Consider the following 21,045-nt stretch of genomic DNA (forward strand, 5'->3'; position numbering starts at 1 on the left):
ACTGGGCATCATTTATTGATAATAGCCCTGAGCATTGAAACTGGTTGACAAATGAGAGCTCTGTTATACATGAACACATTTTGATCTGTGTTTCTGGATGGAAGACAGTGGAATTCATTAATATCATAGAACCACAGGCTGGTTTGGGTTGGAAAAGACCTTAAGATCTTCCAGTTCCAACCCCCTGCCATGGGCAGGGATGCCTCACATTAGACCATGCTGCCCAAAGCTCTGTGCAACCTGGCCTTGAACACTATCAGGGATGGGGCATTTATCACTTCTTTGGGCAGCCTGTGCCAGCGCCTCACCACCCTCACAGGGAAGAACTTCTTCCTTATATCTAACCTGAACATCCCTGTTTCAGTTTAAACCCATTACCTCTTGTCCTGTCGCTGCAGTCCCTGAAGAAGGGAAGATTATGATGTGAAGAACAAGGTACTTTGCTGCTTAGAGTTTGTGTTTTGAGGGAAAGGTTTCAAACACAAACCAGTCAATGTTTCTAACCAGGCTCTTAGTTGATGTAAATTACTGCCTAATCATGATGCTGAGTTTGGAACAGCTCTTGTTTTGACTAGTGTTCTGTCTCAGTGTGCTCAGCTTTCTACAGTAGGTTTTAGTACTGGTGTTTTTTTCTGCTTGTACTAAGGTCTTAAATTTACCTTGATAGCATGAAAAACAAGTATTTAGAAGAACTTTATCAAATAAGGATATAAAAAATGGCAGTATTAATAAAAAAGGGACCAAACTGGAGATCATCCCTGTAATCTTCAGGTTATTATGGAATTGCATACTTATATATTTGATTTTATGTAATTTGAAACACACTTGCAATCCTGGCTTCCTAATGGTGATTCACAAGCTATAATAAAAATGAAAGCTCAAAGATACGAAGCCCAGAAAATCCGAAAGCAAATATACCCAAAATGATGTTTTACCTCAAATCTACTTTATAAAGATTTATTATAAAAAGAATAGCAGTTTGACATGAGACCTTGTATATTTATGAAGTGAATGATATCATTGCCTGACTAAAGTATCTGAAACACAGTCCAAATCACCAACATCACTGTAAGCATATTCATACATGTTAGATGTCATGGGCTTAAGACAGGTACCTGGTAAGTACATGACTGAGATTTACATGAAGGTTTCCAATGTTTCCAAAGTGTCTATAACCTCTTTCTTTTGAAAAGTAGAAGCCAGGAAAAGAATCTTATATGAAATTTCACACTGGTGCGAACAGCTATTTTTGGGCCTGATCCAAACCACTTTGGTCTGTTTGCTGATCCCTGTGGACTTCAGTTGGCTTTGACGCTCAATGGAGTTGTTTGCACCTTATTCAAGCATAGAAACGTGCTGTAGCTCTGCTCCACATCCTAAAGCATGACCTCTTAGGACTTTCCTGTGTGATTTCCAGAGATTTACTGAGTGCTCTCAGAACTCTAAGGTGGGAAACTCCCAGGAAAATGCTCTCACCAGTATTGATATATTTTAATCCAAATATATCTTTGCCAGCAATGGCCAGCTTTTCCAGTGAACCTAATTCAGAGCTCCATGCACTGAGGTGGATATACAGATGAATCCTTAAGCAAATATACTGCATCACATTACAACATCAGCGTTAACAAATGAATAACCTGGTGTGTGAGTGCTGCATATATGGGAACCCAGTTGGCTTCTATTTTCTCACTAATGTAAGAAGGAAATATTTATAAAGAGTAATTTGCCAGTGATTAGATCTTAAGTGTCTCAGCAGGTCTCTAGTGTCCTAGAAGACCATTGAGGTGTTGTTTCTTATTTCATCTGTTTCCATTCTGTAGGCTGTTTGGGATATGAAGGATTCAGTTTGTTCAGTTGACTTTGTTTGCATCATACTGAATCAAAGTTACACATATAGAAAACCGGCTTTGAAATGGGAAATCAGGGGAATTAGCTGTCTTTCTGTTCCTTTCCCACTAAACAGAATGAGCAAAACTAGATCTTTGGGCCTAATCTTGCAAGGTGATGAGACTACTGGTATCTAGCGAAATCAAGTTGTGAGAGGCTTATAGAAAGGGACAAGCTCCAGAGCTAGTGACTTAGCTAGTGTAGTTGTATGTGCCTCTCCATTGCCTGTGCAAAGTTCGTCAGGACTTAAATAATGAGTTAGAATTTCTCATGATTCCTTGTGGCAGTCTGCAGTAGGTTAAGACTTTCATCACTGAAGTGCATGGCAGGGCTGGGTGAAGAGAGAAAAAATATATCCTTTGCAATCTTCATGTAACTTTTCAGAACAGTTTGTGCTGCTCTCTGATTCACTGAGCTGCTAGATTACCTCTGACATTTTGTACTTGTAAGAAAGAGAGGCTAGAGCTGGTAAAAACCATGAAGCTATGCAGGCTTCAGATTTTTCCAGGATACAATCTGTATGCCATCCTGCCAGTGGAACTGTGTGCTTCGCTCCCAAGCTTTTGAAGTGTGTTTCATGTGACACTCACAGAAGTGGTGCCCTAAAATGTGCCAAAACTCCGAGGAGGAAAATAATTTGTACCTGTTGCAGTTTTGTAACAATATTCTTAAAGAATTTCTCTTCTGCTATTTAAAACCTGTAGAGCAACAGGCAACAACCAGATATGCACCCTGTACCCTTTCTTTGCTGCAACAAGCTTTTCTCAGCTCTTCACACGTACAACCATTTGTTGGTGATACACTGCTCTGGACCAATTTGTGCTTTGAAATGTCAATATTCCATACAGTTCTCCTCATTCTTTGCCTCTTTACTACCCTCCAGTATGCAGCTTTTCTATATGTTACCTTGTTAGTGGATGGGGAGACCTGGCATTCAGCAAGAACAAGACTTGAAGTTATTTACTCCTTTGTTTCTTGTATGTAAGTGGTAAAGATTTAGGTACTTTGAGCTATCTGGTAACCATGGTTAGGTGGTATTTGCCAACAGAAGTTCAGTGTGGGGTTGGCTTATTTTAAAATTCACTTGTCTACCAAATCTGATAGCTACTTTTTTCACTAACTACTAATGGTAAAATTATTACAGCATTAATGACTGAATTAAGCTGTCATAAATCCTCATACACAAGTAGCCAGTGATTTCAGAAGAGCTGCATGTGTTTTATTGCAGGGAAGAGTAGATAGTAACCCTGCTGCTGGTGTACTCCTCAATGCCAAGAAACAGTGATTTATTTTTTCCTAGAGTTGAGCAGTTTTGTAGGAGTTATTCTGCTCCACAACTTCTCCTTGGCACAAAACCTGCAATTTGTGCTACTACAGACCATTGTTTTCTTTACCTCCTATGCTTACATCCAATGTAAGGATTATGTGCAGCCTGTCGTATGAATTTGGGAAGGACATTAAGAATGGTATGCATTCTTTTCCATCTTCTTCTCCTGAATGTTTTTTAAAGTCATAGAGGATTAAAGTGAAAGTGTCAGCAGTTCAATGTGGAACAGATGTTGTCTTTGCATGGCATCACAGCTCTGATGTCTGATATATGGAAACTATTAAATCTAGCTCCATATTAATCAGGTACATTCATTAACCATGGTAATCAATCAGTATACCAGATACTTGTTTTACTGCATTACTTGCTCTCAGATAATAAATACTGGCTATTTGCTACCACCTTTTGATTTCACTCCAGGTTCCCAACTGAAAATTAAGTCAGTGATAACCACTTATTAGTGAGTATCCCTATTAGCCTAGATATTACACTCACAGACCTTGCTTGAATTTGATGTGTGAAGGTTGGAAACTAACCTCCAACCCCCAATAAACAAACACATGACATTTAAAATCAAAACTCTGTCATCATGAAAAGACATTGGAACAAACTGAAATCATAAGACCATCACTGCAGCAATTAACACCTAGGATTTTCAAAAGCAGGTAGTATCCCTGAGTATTGCATTTGTTTGGTGGATGCTGTTTAAGACCTATTTAAAATACTTCATCTTCTGTGGCTCAGTGCCAAACAATTTAGCACAACCTTGCAATTGTAAATCCCTGCTCCACAAGTTACACAAGCGGCATTATAATGATTCTAGTATTATTTGCTGCACACAGTATCTTTACTGTATCTATATTCTTTGTATAGATTATGTCTCAGAATGACAGAAATAAAGCAGTCTGCCAAATTTCCTTTTGTTCCTCTAGTAAAAGGTCAGTCAAAACTCTAAAGTAGACAGAAAAGGAGGTTAAAAATCAGCTCCAGCTTGTACAAGGATTCAGACACTGTAAAATCCATCGCATCTCCTGGATGAAAGCATGTCATAGATGTGAGGTATGACACAGGCTATATGAGAAACTTTTGAAATATCAAAGACTGGTAATTAATTTCTTTGGGAAGCTTGGAACAAGCTGTGCTAAAACCAGGCAGAAACCTGCTTCAAGTGTATATATAGGACAGCTAGAAAAATACCAGAATTCTGTTTCTGATAGAGCAAAGGCAGAGATTTAGAACTAGGAAAAAATCCAGATTTGATGCTGAGTATGTTTCACATATAAACAATTCCATTTGGGTAAGTAAAAACTTAGAATAGCTCTTGAAATAACCACAGAAAACATCTGAAACTGGGCAGTAAAGCAAGACTTCCTAAATGCCAGTAAGGCGATTGTACAGTCGATTACTAGACTTGAAAACGGATTGGGATGAGAAGTGAATACCTTCAAACAAATACTGTTTGAAATAGTTTAAACAGTTTGGGTTTCAGGAACTTGAAAGTGCTTTCCTGTGTATAGAGATCAGAAGCAAGTGATGTTTACATAGTCAAGCATCAGCTGGTGGGAAGTGTACAGTGCTAGGGAATAACCAGCATGGAGAAAGTTAGCTTAGTTTATGGCTGAGGATTATGGTTTACTGTTGTTTTAATACAGCTAAATGCAAATGCTGTTATCACCTACCTGACCAAGACCTACCCGAATGTTTAGCTCTTTTTACAGACCTCCTGAAATATATCTGTATATATAGATATAGATATCCATATACCTAGATATATGGGGATGTCTTGAGGCAATGAATTTCACATAATTAACTTACAATGTGCAATACATTTTTCCTACACATTTACTTTTAGCTCAGAGCCAAAGACACATATGGTAGACACATCATTCCAAAGAAGGAATTATTCTCAGTGAATAATCTACCATTTCAATAACAGCTATATCTGCCATGTCTGTTCTTATTTATCTCATCCTAAAACTGTACAGTCTCTATCCCTTTAGCTTTTCCTCACATGGATCATTCTAGCCCTCTAACCATTTTCCTTACACATCTGACCTCTCCTTTTGCACTGTAAGATGTAAAGCTGTTACAGCCACTTATCAACTTACACAATTCACTTCTACATGAAATCTAGTGGTTATTTATAAGTTTAGCCATTCTCTTTGGATAACTATGTTGTACCAGATGTAAACTCTGGGCTTCATGGTTTAATGAGAAATAGAGAGCACTGGAAAACAATAGGAACCTGGGAGTATAATCTGACTACCCTTGTCAAATAGCTAAAATTTAGGAGCAGTAGGAACATGCCCTTCCAAGGGTACTGGTTTTCCTCCATACTGGGTTTTGTGTGTCTCGCAGTCTCTCTTGTTTCTGTAAATGGATGCATCAGAAGGTGAGAAAATCAGCTTTCTAGCAGCTCTGAGGACTTTGGCCTGAGATCAGCCTGTGAAATCAAGGTAGAATCTCTGTGACCAGAGTCCTTACAGGCTCTGAGCATGTTGGATGTCATCACACAAGTCTTCCCAGTTGGATTGTTAGCGTCAATGAATCTTATTTATATGAGTGTAATATGAGTCAGAATGGTGCACTATGAATTATGTGCTATTACCTCAGCTGATGTAGCTTGCTTTCTTTTTAGCAAATCTCTGCTGTTAACTGTTTTCCCTAAGTTTGTTTTGAAGGTCTGTACCGAGAAAAGTACCTAATCCTTCAAATGTTAGGAGACAAAATTTAGCACCATCAGTATCAATGGTAGCCTTCCCAAAGATCACAGCTCCTAAACATCTCCTCATCAATGAGATGCTCAGGAGCTATTATCTTAAGTACGTAATGGCAGTACCATCATTTCTGCCTATGAGTTGCAGCAGCTGGTCCTGAGATTCTTTAGCTGGACACGTCTTATTCTACATCTATGAGGTTAAGAACTACTGCCCAGTTGTAGTATTTCTCAAGTAAATTAATTCCCACATTAGGAGATGCACTGCATACAATTTTACTGTGGATGTGATCAAGGAAAAAGGCTATATAAATTATGAATCAAAAAGGGATACTGGTTCTAGCAAAAGGGAATTTCCTAAAGCAACAGGGAGAAAGAAGGAAGGCCAGATTAGGAAGTTCCAGCGTTTATTCAAAATCAGTCCTCACATTCATGTGATTGACTGGGAGCAGGGATGTGTAAAGGTTAGACACTGCAGATGAGTCTTTACTTATTGTCCAGCTGATACAATACAATCCCTTTTCATACCTGTAGGGAAATGGTTCTTACTAAAAAACATAAGTTCCTCAGTTGATTTGCAATCAGTAGGTGCCTTGTTTTCATGTGTCCCTGATCACCTTACAGCTAGAGAAACCTCATGTAAGCAGTATTGTTGCTGTCAGCATGGGCACTTTTGTTTCAATATATGTAATAGTGCAGTCCTTCATGTTTTCCTCTGTTCCTTGTTTTTACTTGATTTCCTTTCCTATACTTTAAGCAGTTGTTACTTCCCTTAACCTTAGGGTTAGGACATGCTGAGCCAGTCCGATTGTTAGAATCGTTACTGAAATAGAAGTCAAAATAGTAGTTTTCCCTATGTTTTTTAGGATATAATGAAATGATCTGATCATGTTTTGTACCATGCACTCTGAATGTCTGAATCTGTAATGGAGGGTCTGCCATGCCTATGGGTTTGTTGCAAAGCAATTTGTGTTTTCAAAATATGATACACTTTGAGGAAACTGCCTTTTTTGAGGGGGGACTTGTCATGGGGAAGTGCTACCCAACCTTTTGCACAGCAGTCAAATAATGGTCCCTTTTTCAGATGGGAAGAAAGAAGCAGTTATGCGATGTTGACTGTGCTACAGAGAATTCCAAAATGGTGTCAGGAAAGTCTTGTTTTGTCCTTACAGGTGTAGCTGAAGGTTTACCTCTGAGCAAGGGTCTCCATAAAGTGTAGGTCACTTCATGTGGGAGGGTTTTCTGTCCTAGGTGAATAAATTGTGCATCATTCCTGTACACGCTTGAATGACGCCTTGAGGACAGTAAGTATATGGGATGATCTGAACATCAGTGAAGGACCTGATGAAGGAATTAAACTGTACTTTAAACTGAAGTCTTGAAGTGTTGGGGGATCTTCAGAAAACTGGAATTATTGTTAGCTCAGCATCTACATAAAACTACCTGGAAATTCAAGACAAGTAAAGCTGTTGTGGTTTCCAAATGAAATAATGGACTCTCCCAAATAGATTTTGATCAAAAAAACTTAGAAGATGAGTGATGAAAATCAATTCAATTTTTTACTTAAGGAAAATGAAAGTTTAACTGGATGTGGTAAAGCTGATAGAAAACATATAGCATTCTCTAGGAAGCATAACTATAAACACGTCTACTGGTATGGTGTCACAGGTGGTGAGGTACTCAGTGGCCTCACATGCGATGACTACTGTACCCACCTGAAGGTTGGGGGTGGGAGGTAAGGGATAAGAAAGAAATCCACATCAACTTTGGTAAGGTAGCTAAGGTCTGAGGACTTTGCCTTGCATTAGTTTTATGTTGATACTACTCTGCTGGCTTGAACAGAGCTATTTCAGACCATATAAAGATCATCTCAGTGTATGGGCTTACTGGAGAAAGTAAACTTGCTGTGTTTTTACATAGAACTTACCTAATGGTAATGTTAGTGATCCAGGTAAGACAACAGTCATTCCCAGGCTGAAAAATGGTTTTCTAAACCAATAAATAATGAAATCACCTGAAAATGACAAGTTTGGAGTGAGCCTTAAGCAAGTGATTTTTGTTTTTTTTTTTTTTACTCTCTTTTGAAATGCTGAGGGATTTAGGGAAAATAACTCACTTGGCGCTAAATGGTCTATTGCTTTTATCAATTGACAAAATGATTTGATTGCTGTTTCTACAGATTTAGCATGATGACTTTTTCAGGATCTTAATTATGAAACTCTGCCTTCTTGAAACTATCTCATCTAAAATTACAGTCAAGTCACCTACTTTTTTGATCTACAATTGAGCAAATTATAGCTTAATTCCTGACAATTGATCACCGCCTGTACCCCTTGCAATTGCATGCAGTTTCACCACTAAAGGAATAGCAGCTGAGTCATTGACAAAACTTAAAGCAAAAACTACAGACATTTTAAGCTAAGAAAGTCTCTCCTTGCATTTGACAACACAAGTTGAATGTTAGCATCATGTGTGGACCAGTTCCAAATCCACTGCGATATTTGTTGTTTTGATGTCAGCCATGTGAGGTATTTGCTTGGTTTCTGTGGATAAAGGGGTAAGAAGACCAAAGCTACATGGCTGAGAACACTGATTTACCTTTTGAGGTGGGAAAGGACTGTGTGTGACCATATTATGTCCCTTGTTAAAGGGGAGACTACTCAACACTGACAGAAAAGGCTTCACCATTATTACTACAACACCAGAGGGAAAGACACTAAAAAAAGTAGAAAAGATCCAGTAGTTACCATAGTATGGGTAGACTTGTGAAAGAAGTAAGGAAAAACCCCTGGAATTTCTGCTGCTATTCCAGGTTCCCCTGGAACAGGGGAATTCACTCCCTTGGGATTTATACTCCAGCAAGAATACTAACACACAACAATTGCAACGTCACGCTCTCATTGTGTTTTGGGAACTGGAAGCACTGGGGGTTCCCATGAAATTAAGGAAACAAAGCCTCTTTTTCCTCCAATAGCTTTTGCTTTTCAGGGGAGAGGTGTGTGTGTATGTGTGTCACAAAATCAGCTACGTAAAACAAAACACTGGAACATACTGACCTGAACAAAGGGACCTAAAATTGGTGTACGCAACAGATAGACTGTTATAAAGTGATTTATGGTTCCTGACTTCTCTAGGGAACTTGGTTCCCTGACTAACAGTAGGGCACGTTTTGGTCAATACAGAGCCTCAGTAATAATGCAGTATGACTAGAAACAGCAGTGGCCTCACACATGAGTCTCAGCTTGGACCTCCACCTCTCCGGTGAGGTGTGTGTGCATCGGTACACCTGATGGCAATGGTTGGGCAGCACTACCTAGTGAGACAGATGGGAAAACTGCCTAGCCTTTTTCCTTTAGGAAAAAGAGGTAGGAAAGTGAAAATAGATGAGTGGAAAACTAATTGCTGAACTCTACTCCCTGCTCCCCCTCCCAGACTATTCTAGAGGTATTTTGTAAAAGCAAAAGCAGATGGAAAGACATAATGAAATTTATCCAGTCAGGAATATCAATATCTGTTTCATCTAACAAGCACGCTAAGATTTAAGGTTTTCCTTTGCCAAAGGAAAATATATATCTATTAGTCTACGCCCTTCAGAATTAACTATTATTATTTCTTATAGTCTGGAAAAAAATTATGCTTTGTCTCAACATGTTGCTAAAGGGAATTTAGGTGGAGTAGACACAAGAAGAGAACCAATACCAAGTAAGATAAAATTCTAAGCTTGTTTGTGAAGTGAGATAGGTATCGCAGACAAGCAGTGATTTCTGTCCTGTAACGTTCTCACACAGTTGCAGAAATCAGGCCTCAACCCCTCTGGTCCAGTTCTGCCTGGCAGCAGGGACCTGAGGACACTTACTCCAACCACTTGATGTGGCTAAGTCCTGGCTGGCAGGTTGGTCCCTGTGTGTTGCAGTTCCACTGTGGACTCAGGCTTTCAAATGATGTTGGGTACCTGTGCATGCAAGTTCCCCTCTTCCTCCTGCCCTTTCCCCATGGGGCTACTCTCTTCACTACTTACTACTTTCTCTACTGGACTGTTGACACAAACTGCAAATGGCCTCACTAACTACAGAGTTCCAGGAAAATGTCTTTGATTCTCTCCATACACAAAGCCAGTCTGCAGTGTCACTTGAGGTTTCTATCAGCTCTGTTCTCCCACTTCAAATGTATCAGGGAATTGTTACATAGCTCTTGCTGACTTGCAAAGTTCATCTATTGCTTCTGTTTTCAAGTGGCTACTGGATTAATCTATTAAGAGCTGGGCACATGCAAAGTCTCACTTTGAAGAACTATCTCCCTCTGTCTCCTCAGCTCTGGTATGTGTAGCTAAAAGCTTGCCTGATCAGATAAACTCTTTACATACAGCTCCAAACAACTCACTAGTAGGCGTGTTGTCTTGGTGCCCTGGCTGCTGGTGGGGTACCCTTTTCAGAGCTGGCTGTAGGCTTTAAGAAGTTACTGCCTCCTGGTAACATCCCTATTTCTCTTCCAGATGCTGTATCACATTTTCACCAGCAAAGTCTGAATGCATTAGAATGTTCAATGCTATAGTAATAAAATACTTGGTGTGGTTGGCAGATGAGATGGTTTGGAAAAGTGATTTTGTTTTGTCACAGCAGTGAAGGTGACAGAGGAAAAATCCAGTGGGAGCTCATAAGGAATACTGCTTTTCTGGGCAATTTTAGTATTGCTTTGATTGGATGCAGGCAGTTGGACATATACAGCAGCCTGTTTAAGGTTTCAGCTAAGACTTATTATGCCCTCTGGGTCTACAGGAAAATCCATTGGAGGAATAATAGTAGTGCTTGAAGCTAGAGTTTGGAGCCAGGAACGATACCCTAATGAAAGCAACTAAGCATTACCTTATTTTTCATCTGAGAGAAAAAGTCACGCTAGGCACCTGAGGAAGTCGGAAACTGGAAAAATTGGATTAAGGGAATAGTGTCCTGCATATGGATGAAGTACATATAGATGAGATGAAAAATGACACACAGATCAAGTGATCAAATCCTTGATGCTTTTGGAAGAAAGTATGGGATCAAAGTAGGCATCCATCACTTCTGAATCGTTTCAAATCTCCACCTCCTCTCCATTATTTGTTTTCATTGCCAAATGACTCTCACGGAAAGACTCTGGTTCTTCCATTTGTACCAAGACACTTCTGAAACCAGAGGTTAGCTGTCTGATTTTGGGTTTTCAGCAGCGTGTGAACCTCTCAACCTCTCACACTTCCCTGACTCAGCTGAGTTCTAATTAAAGTATATATTTAGGCTGAATTTTTTAAAAGAACCCAAAGTCATAGAGGGGATCTGGGCTAACAAATCCCTTGGGTTCACAAACCGAGGCTATAATCCTCTAAGCAATTAAGTAACTAAATATGTTTCACTTATTTCCTTGAAAATCTGCATGTCCATGTAAAATTAAGAACACAGTACATATTTGAAATATCAGGAGTGCAATTCACTAAGAATTTTTGCAGTCCAGGTGGTTTTTTGAGTACAAATGTTTGCACATTTGTTCTTTCTGCAAGTCACTTCTTTCTGTAGGTTTTCACCATTAATTATGTTACTGTGGTATGGTCACCTTTCTTACATTTATAGAATCATAGAGTGGTTTGGGTTGGAAAGGACCTTGAGATCATCCAGTTCCAACTCCCTGCCATGGCAGGGATACCTCACATAGACCATGTCACTCAAGGCTCTGTCCAACCTGGCATTGAAAATTGCCAGGGATGGGGCAGCCACAGCTTCTCTGGGCACCCTGTTCCAGCGCCTCAACACCCTCACAGGGAAGAACTTCTGCCTTAGATCTAACCTGAACTTCCCTGTTTCAGTTTGAACCCATCACCCCTTCTCCTGTTGCTACAGTCCCTGATGAAAAGTCCCTCTCTGGCATCCCTGTAGGCCCCCTTCAGATATTAGAAGGCTGCTGTGAGGGCTTCAATTATTTGCTTCCTGTTTATTTTTCTTTGAGAAGTTATCTCAGTCTGTGGAGTCAGTTTCTCTCAGGAGAAATGTTTTGCTTTTCTGCTCAATACAAGTTCTGAATTGTTACTGAAAGTCAGGGTGTTTCCATCCTGTGTTCTAAAGGAACCAGACAATCCAGTAACCCAGCTCTGTTCCCATAGACTCTGACAAAGGGGGGAGCTGGTTTGGTGGAGCTCTGCAGTGACCAAGTTATTTCAGATGAACTGCTTTTCTGCTCAGAGTTTTTCTGCTGAAATTCTTCCTCTGAAATAAGTTTTCCCTATCAGTGTGACAACGTTGTATTTAGGGGGAAACCCAGCTTTCAGCCGTTTCAAAGAGGTTTCTTTCCTTTTTGTACTTCAGTACAAAAGTACAAGACTTTCACTCCACGCTTTTATTACAGATTACAACATGTAAATAGGGACAAATGAGAATGGAAGAAAGCAAGTATTTTTATCCGTCTGAAAACCTTTTTCTTGAAACTTCTTTGTTCCAGTTCAGAATGAAAATGAATTACTAAGCAGAATTTTCTGTTTGAAATTAGCTCATCTGTGTGATGATCTAATGGATTGTTCTGTTACACCGCAACTGCAGAAAGGTACACACATACTTAAGGGGCTTCAGGACAATATAGGCATTGAGTGCTCAGAATGATCCTTCTGACACTATGTTCATGCTCTGGTTTTTCTCAGCCTACTTAGTAAACCTTGATTTAATAGCAAAACACATCCTTCATGAAACAGTAAGACATAGATCACTACAGACACTTATTAACTGTACAAACATGTCTGTGTGTTACTGAACTACCTACTGTATTTTTCACATAGGCCTGCGAATACTTTGCAGGATTTCTTTGATTTGATGGTCCCATCTGCATTCCAAAGAATATCTAGTGCTTTCTCCACATTTATTTTCTTCTGATATAGAGCCACTTTTTTTTTGCTTTAAGAAAAGCAAATAGACAAAAGTTCATTCAGTTGAAGTGGCCTGGATATCTGGTAAGCAAATCCAGCTCTCCCTGTTGTATGATTTCTCATGCTCTGTTTAGTTATGCTCTACTAAGGTTGAATGTGTGATCTAATGTAGGAGGACATCTATTTAGTTCATGTATTATCCACAAAAGTATACACTTCAGCAAAATCGAATCTCTGGGAAGATTTTCTGTCAGAGACTCAAGTTGTGTGTTTACTACTGAAACCTATGTTATTAAATCCAAACTACCATGGGCCTGAGTGGGCAACATTGATGCTGCCCTTTGAATTCATACCAACTTGTTTTGTTGTCAGAAATTTATGTACAAGAAAACTTAAAGCTCTTTGGTATCAGAGGTCTCTTGTAAAACAACCTTCTCCATGCATGCCCCAGGCATCTTTTTTCCATTCTCTCTTACTTCATTTCTATCTCTTCCTGTGAACTCATGGAGCTAATGCTTATATCAAAATGTTGCTGTCCTGACAGTTTCCAAGGGCTGAAGATCCATCACAGAGTTACTTAATTATAACAGCGACACACATAAATCAACTGTTTCAGGCCTGCCCCTTTGTCCTTTTTATTTCTCCATTGCTCCATGATATCTTGGGTTCTGAACTGCTGCTTATTCTTTGGGATCAGATCAGAGTTTCATTACAAGAAAAGCAAATCAATCCTTCAAAAAGAGATGTGCAATTCATCCTTGAAGAGCCAGAGCTGTATGCTTTCCTGCAGTCCAAGTGTAAGGATTGATGAGATCTTGTCTTGCATTTGGCTGGTTTCATTAGTGTGAAGAGGTTAGTTAAGGACACAAGAGTTCTAGCAAAAAGATTCATGCATTGGCTAAGATTTCAGCAGTATATGGAAAGCCCTTTGCACATAGAAAGAATGTTTGCAGTCCCAAGTCTCAAGTGGCTCACAAGAAACTCCTTCTGAAACTATTCCTTTTCTTCTATGGGTTGCGAAGGTCTATGTGCCCTGTGTGGAAGCAAAATATTGTGATGCTGGGAAGAAAAACCCCATTCCAAGTAGTGCAGGGCAGACAGGGATAAAAGGAAGAAAGAGGTGGAAAGGTATTAGGAATCAGCTTGGGGAAAACACAATGACAAATGGACAGATTTAAAGAAGGCTCTAAATACTACTTTGTTTCAGAAGAGCTAAGAGGGAAAAGGGACACTACAACATTGCAGTCTTTGAGGGGGGATGGGATTCTTCATGCATTTAAGCTGGCTAAATATAGCTGTTTTCCCTGGTATGATGAAAGTCACCTCTTGGTTTACTGGGTACTTCACATACAAGTAGGAGAGAGGAAAAACATGTACAGTAACAGGAAAGGGCAGAGTTCCCACTTATTCTTTTTATCAGCTATCTACTGATCTTATGTGAACATATGAGAACCTAATAGTCCCTAGAAATAAAGACTCTGACTGCTAAGAAAAAGCTTCCTTGCTTGGTCTCACTCAAGCCTACATGCTCAGGAGCAGGCAAATGAGAATGACAGACTGCAAGAACAATAGATTAATTTATTTTTACATCACATCTTCTAAGGTTTTGCATGTGAAAGTTTAAAACTTGAGGTCAGCCATACTACAAATGCTTTTGTAAAGCACAGAATGGCTGTTGGCACGTAAGAATCTTGATTTTAAGAAGCCTCTGTTTAAAGCTGGTGAAATCCCTTTAGGTGAGATGCTTTGAAGGGAAAGTGATAAAGACTTTGTAAAAACATTCATTGTATAGGGGTGGATGAGCAGTCAGGCATTGACTTTAAATACACTGCAAGTGTTTTATGGAGGTGACAGAAAGCTCACTGGAAAAGGAGAAAGAGTAACTGTTGGGAGACTTAAGGATATACCTAGATTGCATGTTGAGCATTGTCTGTCTTATTTCTGCATTATGAAGACCTTAAAGCAGGCCATGAACACCTAGGGTCCCAAATCCACTGGTTCCCTCCTTGTGGGGTCATGTGGTGGGATCAGCTTCACTGAGGTTTATATGTTGTAAGAGCTGATCAGCATCTGAGCTAAGGTTTATGCCTGTATGTGTCCTGCAGGTACAATAAGACAACACTGGCAGTGCCAGTATGCCCATGAGTTAAAACTCTTAGGGTATTTTTGGTGTTAATATGACAAGAAAAATTATCTGAAGAAAGGAACTAGGGAAACAGAAACCATGAGTTAAGAAATGGTTCCCAAGTGAACTTGTGGGAATTGCTTGGGAGAGTCAAGTCAGAAAAGCAGAAGGTCACTGCGTAAGGCTCATGCAGGATTACTCTTGCCTGTAGGCAGTCTGCTACAGAGTGTGAGGCCACCCCAAGCCAGGGTATCACACAGTCATGCAGCTCTGCAAGGCTGCTGGGAAATCTGCAGGGATGAGTGTTTCTGGGAAGCAGAGGAATTGGAGTGAGGCTGTTGAGCAACAGGTAACAGGCCTAGAACGAAAAGATACATGAGACACACTGGTGATCAAACTGCAAAGAAGGAGGAAAAAAAGGAATGGAAAAAGAAAAGCTACACTAAGCAAACCTGTATGGTTTAGAAAGGTGAAATATGAGGGAGAGCGGGAGCACTGGTGTTGAGCTTGCTCTTCCTTTCTTTCCCAGGATGTCAGATGACTTTCTCTATGTCCCATTGTAAATAAATTCCAGTTCCTCCCTTTGTGTTCCCCTCACAGCTTCCCAGATAATCCTTCCTTTTGCCTCTAGCTGACAGGCTTCTTTGGTACCTACTTCTTGGCCCTTGTAAGAAACAATGAGTTTTTCTGGTTTTTCTTCTTGTTCCAGGAATATGTCAGTCACCATTTCATCTGAATGCATTTCCATGCATGGGAACTGACAGTCTTTACACACACACAGAGTTGTGTTACTTAGAGATGTTACCCATGGATAAATCAAAGGACTAAGTCCCAACACAACTGTGAGTCCTTGCTCTGAAAAGGAGGAAGGATAGCACTGCTGGCATGAAGATGTCTCAGCTGATGTTATTGATTTACTTTATACAGGAGAGTGGAAGTGCTTTGCAGTAGGCTCTTTGATTCTGGGCACCTTGGGGAGATGTGAGGCACTCCTGAAACAAGTGTATGATGCTGTATAACTCTGTAGCCTCTTTCCAAAAAGGAGGCTGAGAAGTACTCTTTGGGTAACTGAGTAGAACAGCGTTAAATTATCTAAGATTAGAAAAATAGGCCAAAAATTGTTATTCATTCTGTGTAAAATGTTATTCATATATACATGGCCAAAAAAAAGAGCATTAGGCAAAACAAAGTGAACTGGAAAGCCCACTGTTTCTCCAAACAAAAGGCTCTGTTGTGCACTTCCCTTTCCACTTGCCTGGCTCCCTCCGAACTTCTGGGAATTAAAGCACCACACTTGTGGTTCCCTTCTTTAAATCAAAATGAGGAAAGCCCAAAGACAGGGTGAACTTTGCTGGTTTCAGTTTGATAACATTTCCTGCACAGGCTGGTCTGTTTTCACTAGGATTGCGTGAACCTGGTTGTCTTGAGCAGAGAAAACTTTTGTTTCCCAGAAGGGATCCTCAGATAGGGTGTGGTGTATTTTCCTTACTGTTTGCATATGTATCCACAGAGGCTGACTTATTAGGTGGGTTGGAAATGAAATAAGCATCTACATGAATTATCTGTCTGTCAGCTCCACTGCAGATCACTGAGTGTGTAATCAGACCTGTTACATGTTCAAAAAGGCTAGCTCTGCATAGCTCCTCATCACTTCACAAAACCTACAGGCTTAAGGGTGGATCTGGTTTCACCAGAAGAGATGGCCAGAACAATCATAAGGCAGAGAAAATGAAGAGTGTAAAGAAAAGGCACTTGAAAGTACATGCCTTTGGAATACCTCTATTCTGTTACTCTTTCAGTTGTGAACAACTAACTGGTCTTTATACTGACACTGAGAAGGAGCATTTTAGCTATTACTAGGTGGTTTTAGATGACACTTCCATCTTTCAGAAAGGCCCAACATTCTATGACTGGATCATGGAAGACTCATTCCATGTACACCTCCACTCTTTTATGCAGTTGTAAATTCTGCCACCTCCACCTTGTAATGCACCAAACATTCTTCAGTTTTTCTGAAGTTTCTTACTTAGCATGATCTATTTCTCATTTGCAGGCTATTTTTGTAGTTAGCAAAATGATTCCAAATAGTTCTCTCTACTCACATATTAACTTTTGAACTCTGCTGATTGTTACAGCTCCTAGCTGTTTGCTGCTTTCTGTGGCTAGCCTTCTATAAAACCCTGCTTAAGTACAGTTTGCCTATGCAGCTCATATGTACTATTTTGGACTTAGTTATGTTTGCAACAATAAATCAGAACAAGTTGTTAAAGTATCACAGAATCAGAATGGTTTGGATTGGAAAGACCCTTAAGATCATCCAGTTGAACCCCCTGCATAGGCAGAGATGCATCACACTAGACCAAGACTCTGTCCAACCTGGCCTTGAACACTGCCAGGGACGGAGCATTCACCACTTCTCTGGGCAATCTGTGCCAGTGTCTCACCAACCTTACAGTAAAGAACTTCTTCCTGATATCTAACCTGAACTTCATCTGTTTGACCCTGTTAACCCTTGTCCTACTGCTACAGTCCCTGAAGAAGAGTCCCTCCCCAGCATCCTTGTAGCTCCCTTCAGATATTGGAAGAAAATATGGATATGGAAATGTGTGATTTGTGAAGCCAAATTAAACCACTATGATACATCTGTTAGTCCTACACATTTGAAGGTTTCTCAGAGTAAACCTAGCTACTGACAACCTCCTCCATGAATTACTTAAACACGGAATCACCTAGGCAGTGACACAGCTTTAAAATTTAAGCAAGTGAAGCTAATGGAACAACTGACATTTGAAAATGTACTTTACACATCCTGCTGAACAAGGGTTCAGGCCAGCTGTGCAGTGGCATGCAAGGGAGCATGCTTCCTGATCAACGTTGAAACGGAGATCGAAAAAATTGAAGGGAAAACCCAGGGAAGATGGGAATGTGTTGTGAGTAGCAGGAATAATGGGGGCTACTCTCCCATGAAAAAACAGGATGAGGACAGGAAGCAAGCTCACCAGTAACATACAGAGCTTCACTGGATGAAGATGGTGTGTGATAGTCTGTCAGCACCATGAGATAATATCAGGCATTTTCTTTATAGTATCTCTCACCATAAGGTATCAGTCTACAGGAAGGTGAAGAGAGAAAATGTCAGATTGATATCCTATGATGCCTTGCTGTGTTTCCAGGACTCAAGGAGCTGAGTTTTCTCCAGACCTTTAAACGCATTTCAACAGCTCTATTTGCCTCCTGTGATTAGTTTCTACAGCCTTTGTGTTTACAGCAACAATGATTTTTGAGGTCTGTTTTTATTAGCTGTAATTGGAAGTTGTGCTCAAAGTCTTTGAGAAAAGTTGTGTCCTTTATAGTGTGAAAAATCCTATTCCAATTAATTCTAAGTGCAATTCACTTATCTGACAAAATGATCACCTCTGCCTTCCCAGTATGTTCAACGCTAGTGGGAGCCACGCTAACAGTTTCCTAATGTTGTTCCATGTCCGCTTCTCCACATCAGCTGACCTTCAAGAAAGGGGATTCATTCAGTGTAAATGTTGACCTGAGACAGGCCTAGGTAAAGTGTTTTTCATTTGGAACTGCTGAGCTGCTGAACTCAGTTTCCTGTAGGAAAAGGTTGGTTTCAACAACTATTTGTTTAATGTTCTAATACAGGAAAAGCCCATGCAGATGATTTTCAACTGAAGTTAGGTTTAAGCATTTAAATTGATTTTTACTGTTTATTTTTGCAAAATAGAAACACATCAAAACAATTAAGAGATATTTCACCAGTAGTATTTCTGCTGAGATTTTGGTTTCCCGTTCCAAATTATGACTTAGGATGGGAAGATTTTCACATTCCTGTGGGACAGAAAAACAGTTTTTCATCGTCTGTTCTAGTCTTATGCAATCACTGAAGACTGGTGAAATTGTTTGATGAAGTACATTAGAAGGAATGAGTTTATACTATTAACTTAGTACTGATTAAGTGGGGATAGAAGTGGGGCTGTTCAGCCTGGAGAAAAGGCTGCATGGAGACCTCAGATGCTGAAGAGGGACTCTTCATCAGGGACTGCAGTGATAGGAGAAGGGGTAATGGGGTCAAAGTTAAACAGGGGAAGTTCAGATTAGACAAAGGAAGAAGTTCTTCCCTGTGAGGGTGGTGAGGCACTGGCACAGTGTGCCCAAAGAAGTGGTGAATGCTCCATCCCTGGCAGTGTTCAAGGCCAGGCTTGGACACAGCCTTGGGTGACATGGTCTAGTGTGAGGTGTCCCTGCCTATGGCAGGGGGATAGAACTGGATGATCTTATGGCCCTTTCCAACCCAAACCAGTCTGGGATTCTATGATACTATATAAAAACAATTTGTAGGGAGGATAAAAACAAATGACTGTGTGTACTTGGAAGACTTGTCAGTTATAGCAGCAGTATGGTATTAATAAACTAAAAATGAATTTGATCATTCTGTTAAGCTTCCTTATGGTGAGATTTATTAGCTTTTTTAACAGTTTCACATGAAGAAATTTTACAGAAATTTTAGTACTGACATGAACAGAGATGATAGTTGGCACTTCCAGATAAAACCGCTTTATTCTGGAAGATGCACTTAATTGGTTTGGAACTGTTAGCAGAAATGTGCAGGCTGGTTCACTTGAAAAGACCTCTCCAGCTGGAATGGCTGAGGAGTCACAACTGCTAAGCAAGAACGTGGAAACCCAAGTCCTCTGAATCAGGTAGGAGACAGAGATGAAGTCCGTTACAGCTCCAGGGAATGCCCTGGCCCTCTGAATGGTGCTTACTCATTTCAGATTCATGAAAAAGAAGGGATATACACATAGACAGCTCTTCAAAATAAAAAACAATGTGTCACCAACTCTCTTCTCAAGTGAACAGGGAGCTCAGACCTCAAACCTGTGTGCAGTGTCAGCTGAAGTCATCATTTTCAACAGCGATGCCCTAGAGCACCGAGGCATCAGAAATGCTCGTAAATGCAGCACAGAAAAGTAAAAATGAATGTGCAAAATCAGCTCCTGACCTCTGAGGGCTGAGGGAAGGATCTGATTATTCTAAGAGAGAAACCTGACAAAACAAGTGAGAAGGACAAAAGCAATAAAAGCAGCAAATCTCTGGAGGAACACTTGCAATTATTAGTCAACCTGTTTTATAAAGGCTTTACAATATAAAACTTCTCAGCTGAGCTCAGCAGTTCCACTCAGTTTAAAGGAAGTTTTTTGTGTCTGATCTCAAACTCAAGTGAGCCACTTTGAACTCATCTGCACTTTGGATTAGGCATCTATTCATAACAGTTTTAGGAGAATAAAACCCCAGATTTTAGATAGCAGTTGTATTTCCTAGGTTGTTAGGAGACAGAGAGAAAAACAGCACTGCCAACAGCACCTGACTTACAGTAATTTCATGCCCTGTGTCATATTAATCTGTTCAGGCTTCTTCAGCGTGTCCTGGTAAAGGCCAAAAGCTACATCAATGTCATGACATGACAAGCATAGGAACTTCCTTCATTGTCCAAGACTCGGGTTTAAAGGGACAACACATACTAAATGGTAGAATTTGGATTCATTGACAAAATCTGAGCTGGAAGGGAAGAAAGTCCTGTAACTATTCATGCTGGGGATTATAATGGAGAGGTCCACAAGACTTCACAGCCCTCCACACCCCCTCAGAAAACCCTTCTGAAAAAGGCAACATTAAACGTTTCGCACATGGAGTTGCTTCCAAACCAGGCCCTCTTATGAGTTAAAACAAAGTGCTGAGTGATGCAAACAGCTGATATAGTGGTGATAAAAACCACCCTTCTCAGAGTTTGTTCTCAGCGGTGGTGATGCTCCGCTGGAAGCTCCTCTCTGACCCCTCAGAGAAATCCTGCAAGGAACCATTTCCAACAAGTGTATTTCTGAGGTTGTCTTCTTGTACTTTGTGCTGGACTACTTCCTCCTTAGGCAAAACCTTTGCATGAGCTCCAGAAGAGCCATATTCTAAATGCTATTCTATCTATAGCTAGACACAGTTGGAAATGATCCATTTTGAAGTCTGGATTTTTCCACTATGCTGATTTTTTTGGCATTACTGAAATGCTCCAGATTTCCATCAGTTCACTCCTAAAATGCATTGCT

This window comes from Neopsephotus bourkii, unplaced genomic scaffold, assembly GCF_033783945.1.
Source record: "Neopsephotus bourkii isolate Nb327-2 ecotype Australia unplaced genomic scaffold, CSIRO-AGI_Nbou_v1 NB_1655, whole genome shotgun sequence".
Taxonomy (NCBI): domain Eukaryota; kingdom Metazoa; phylum Chordata; class Aves; order Psittaciformes; family Psittacidae; genus Neopsephotus; species Neopsephotus bourkii.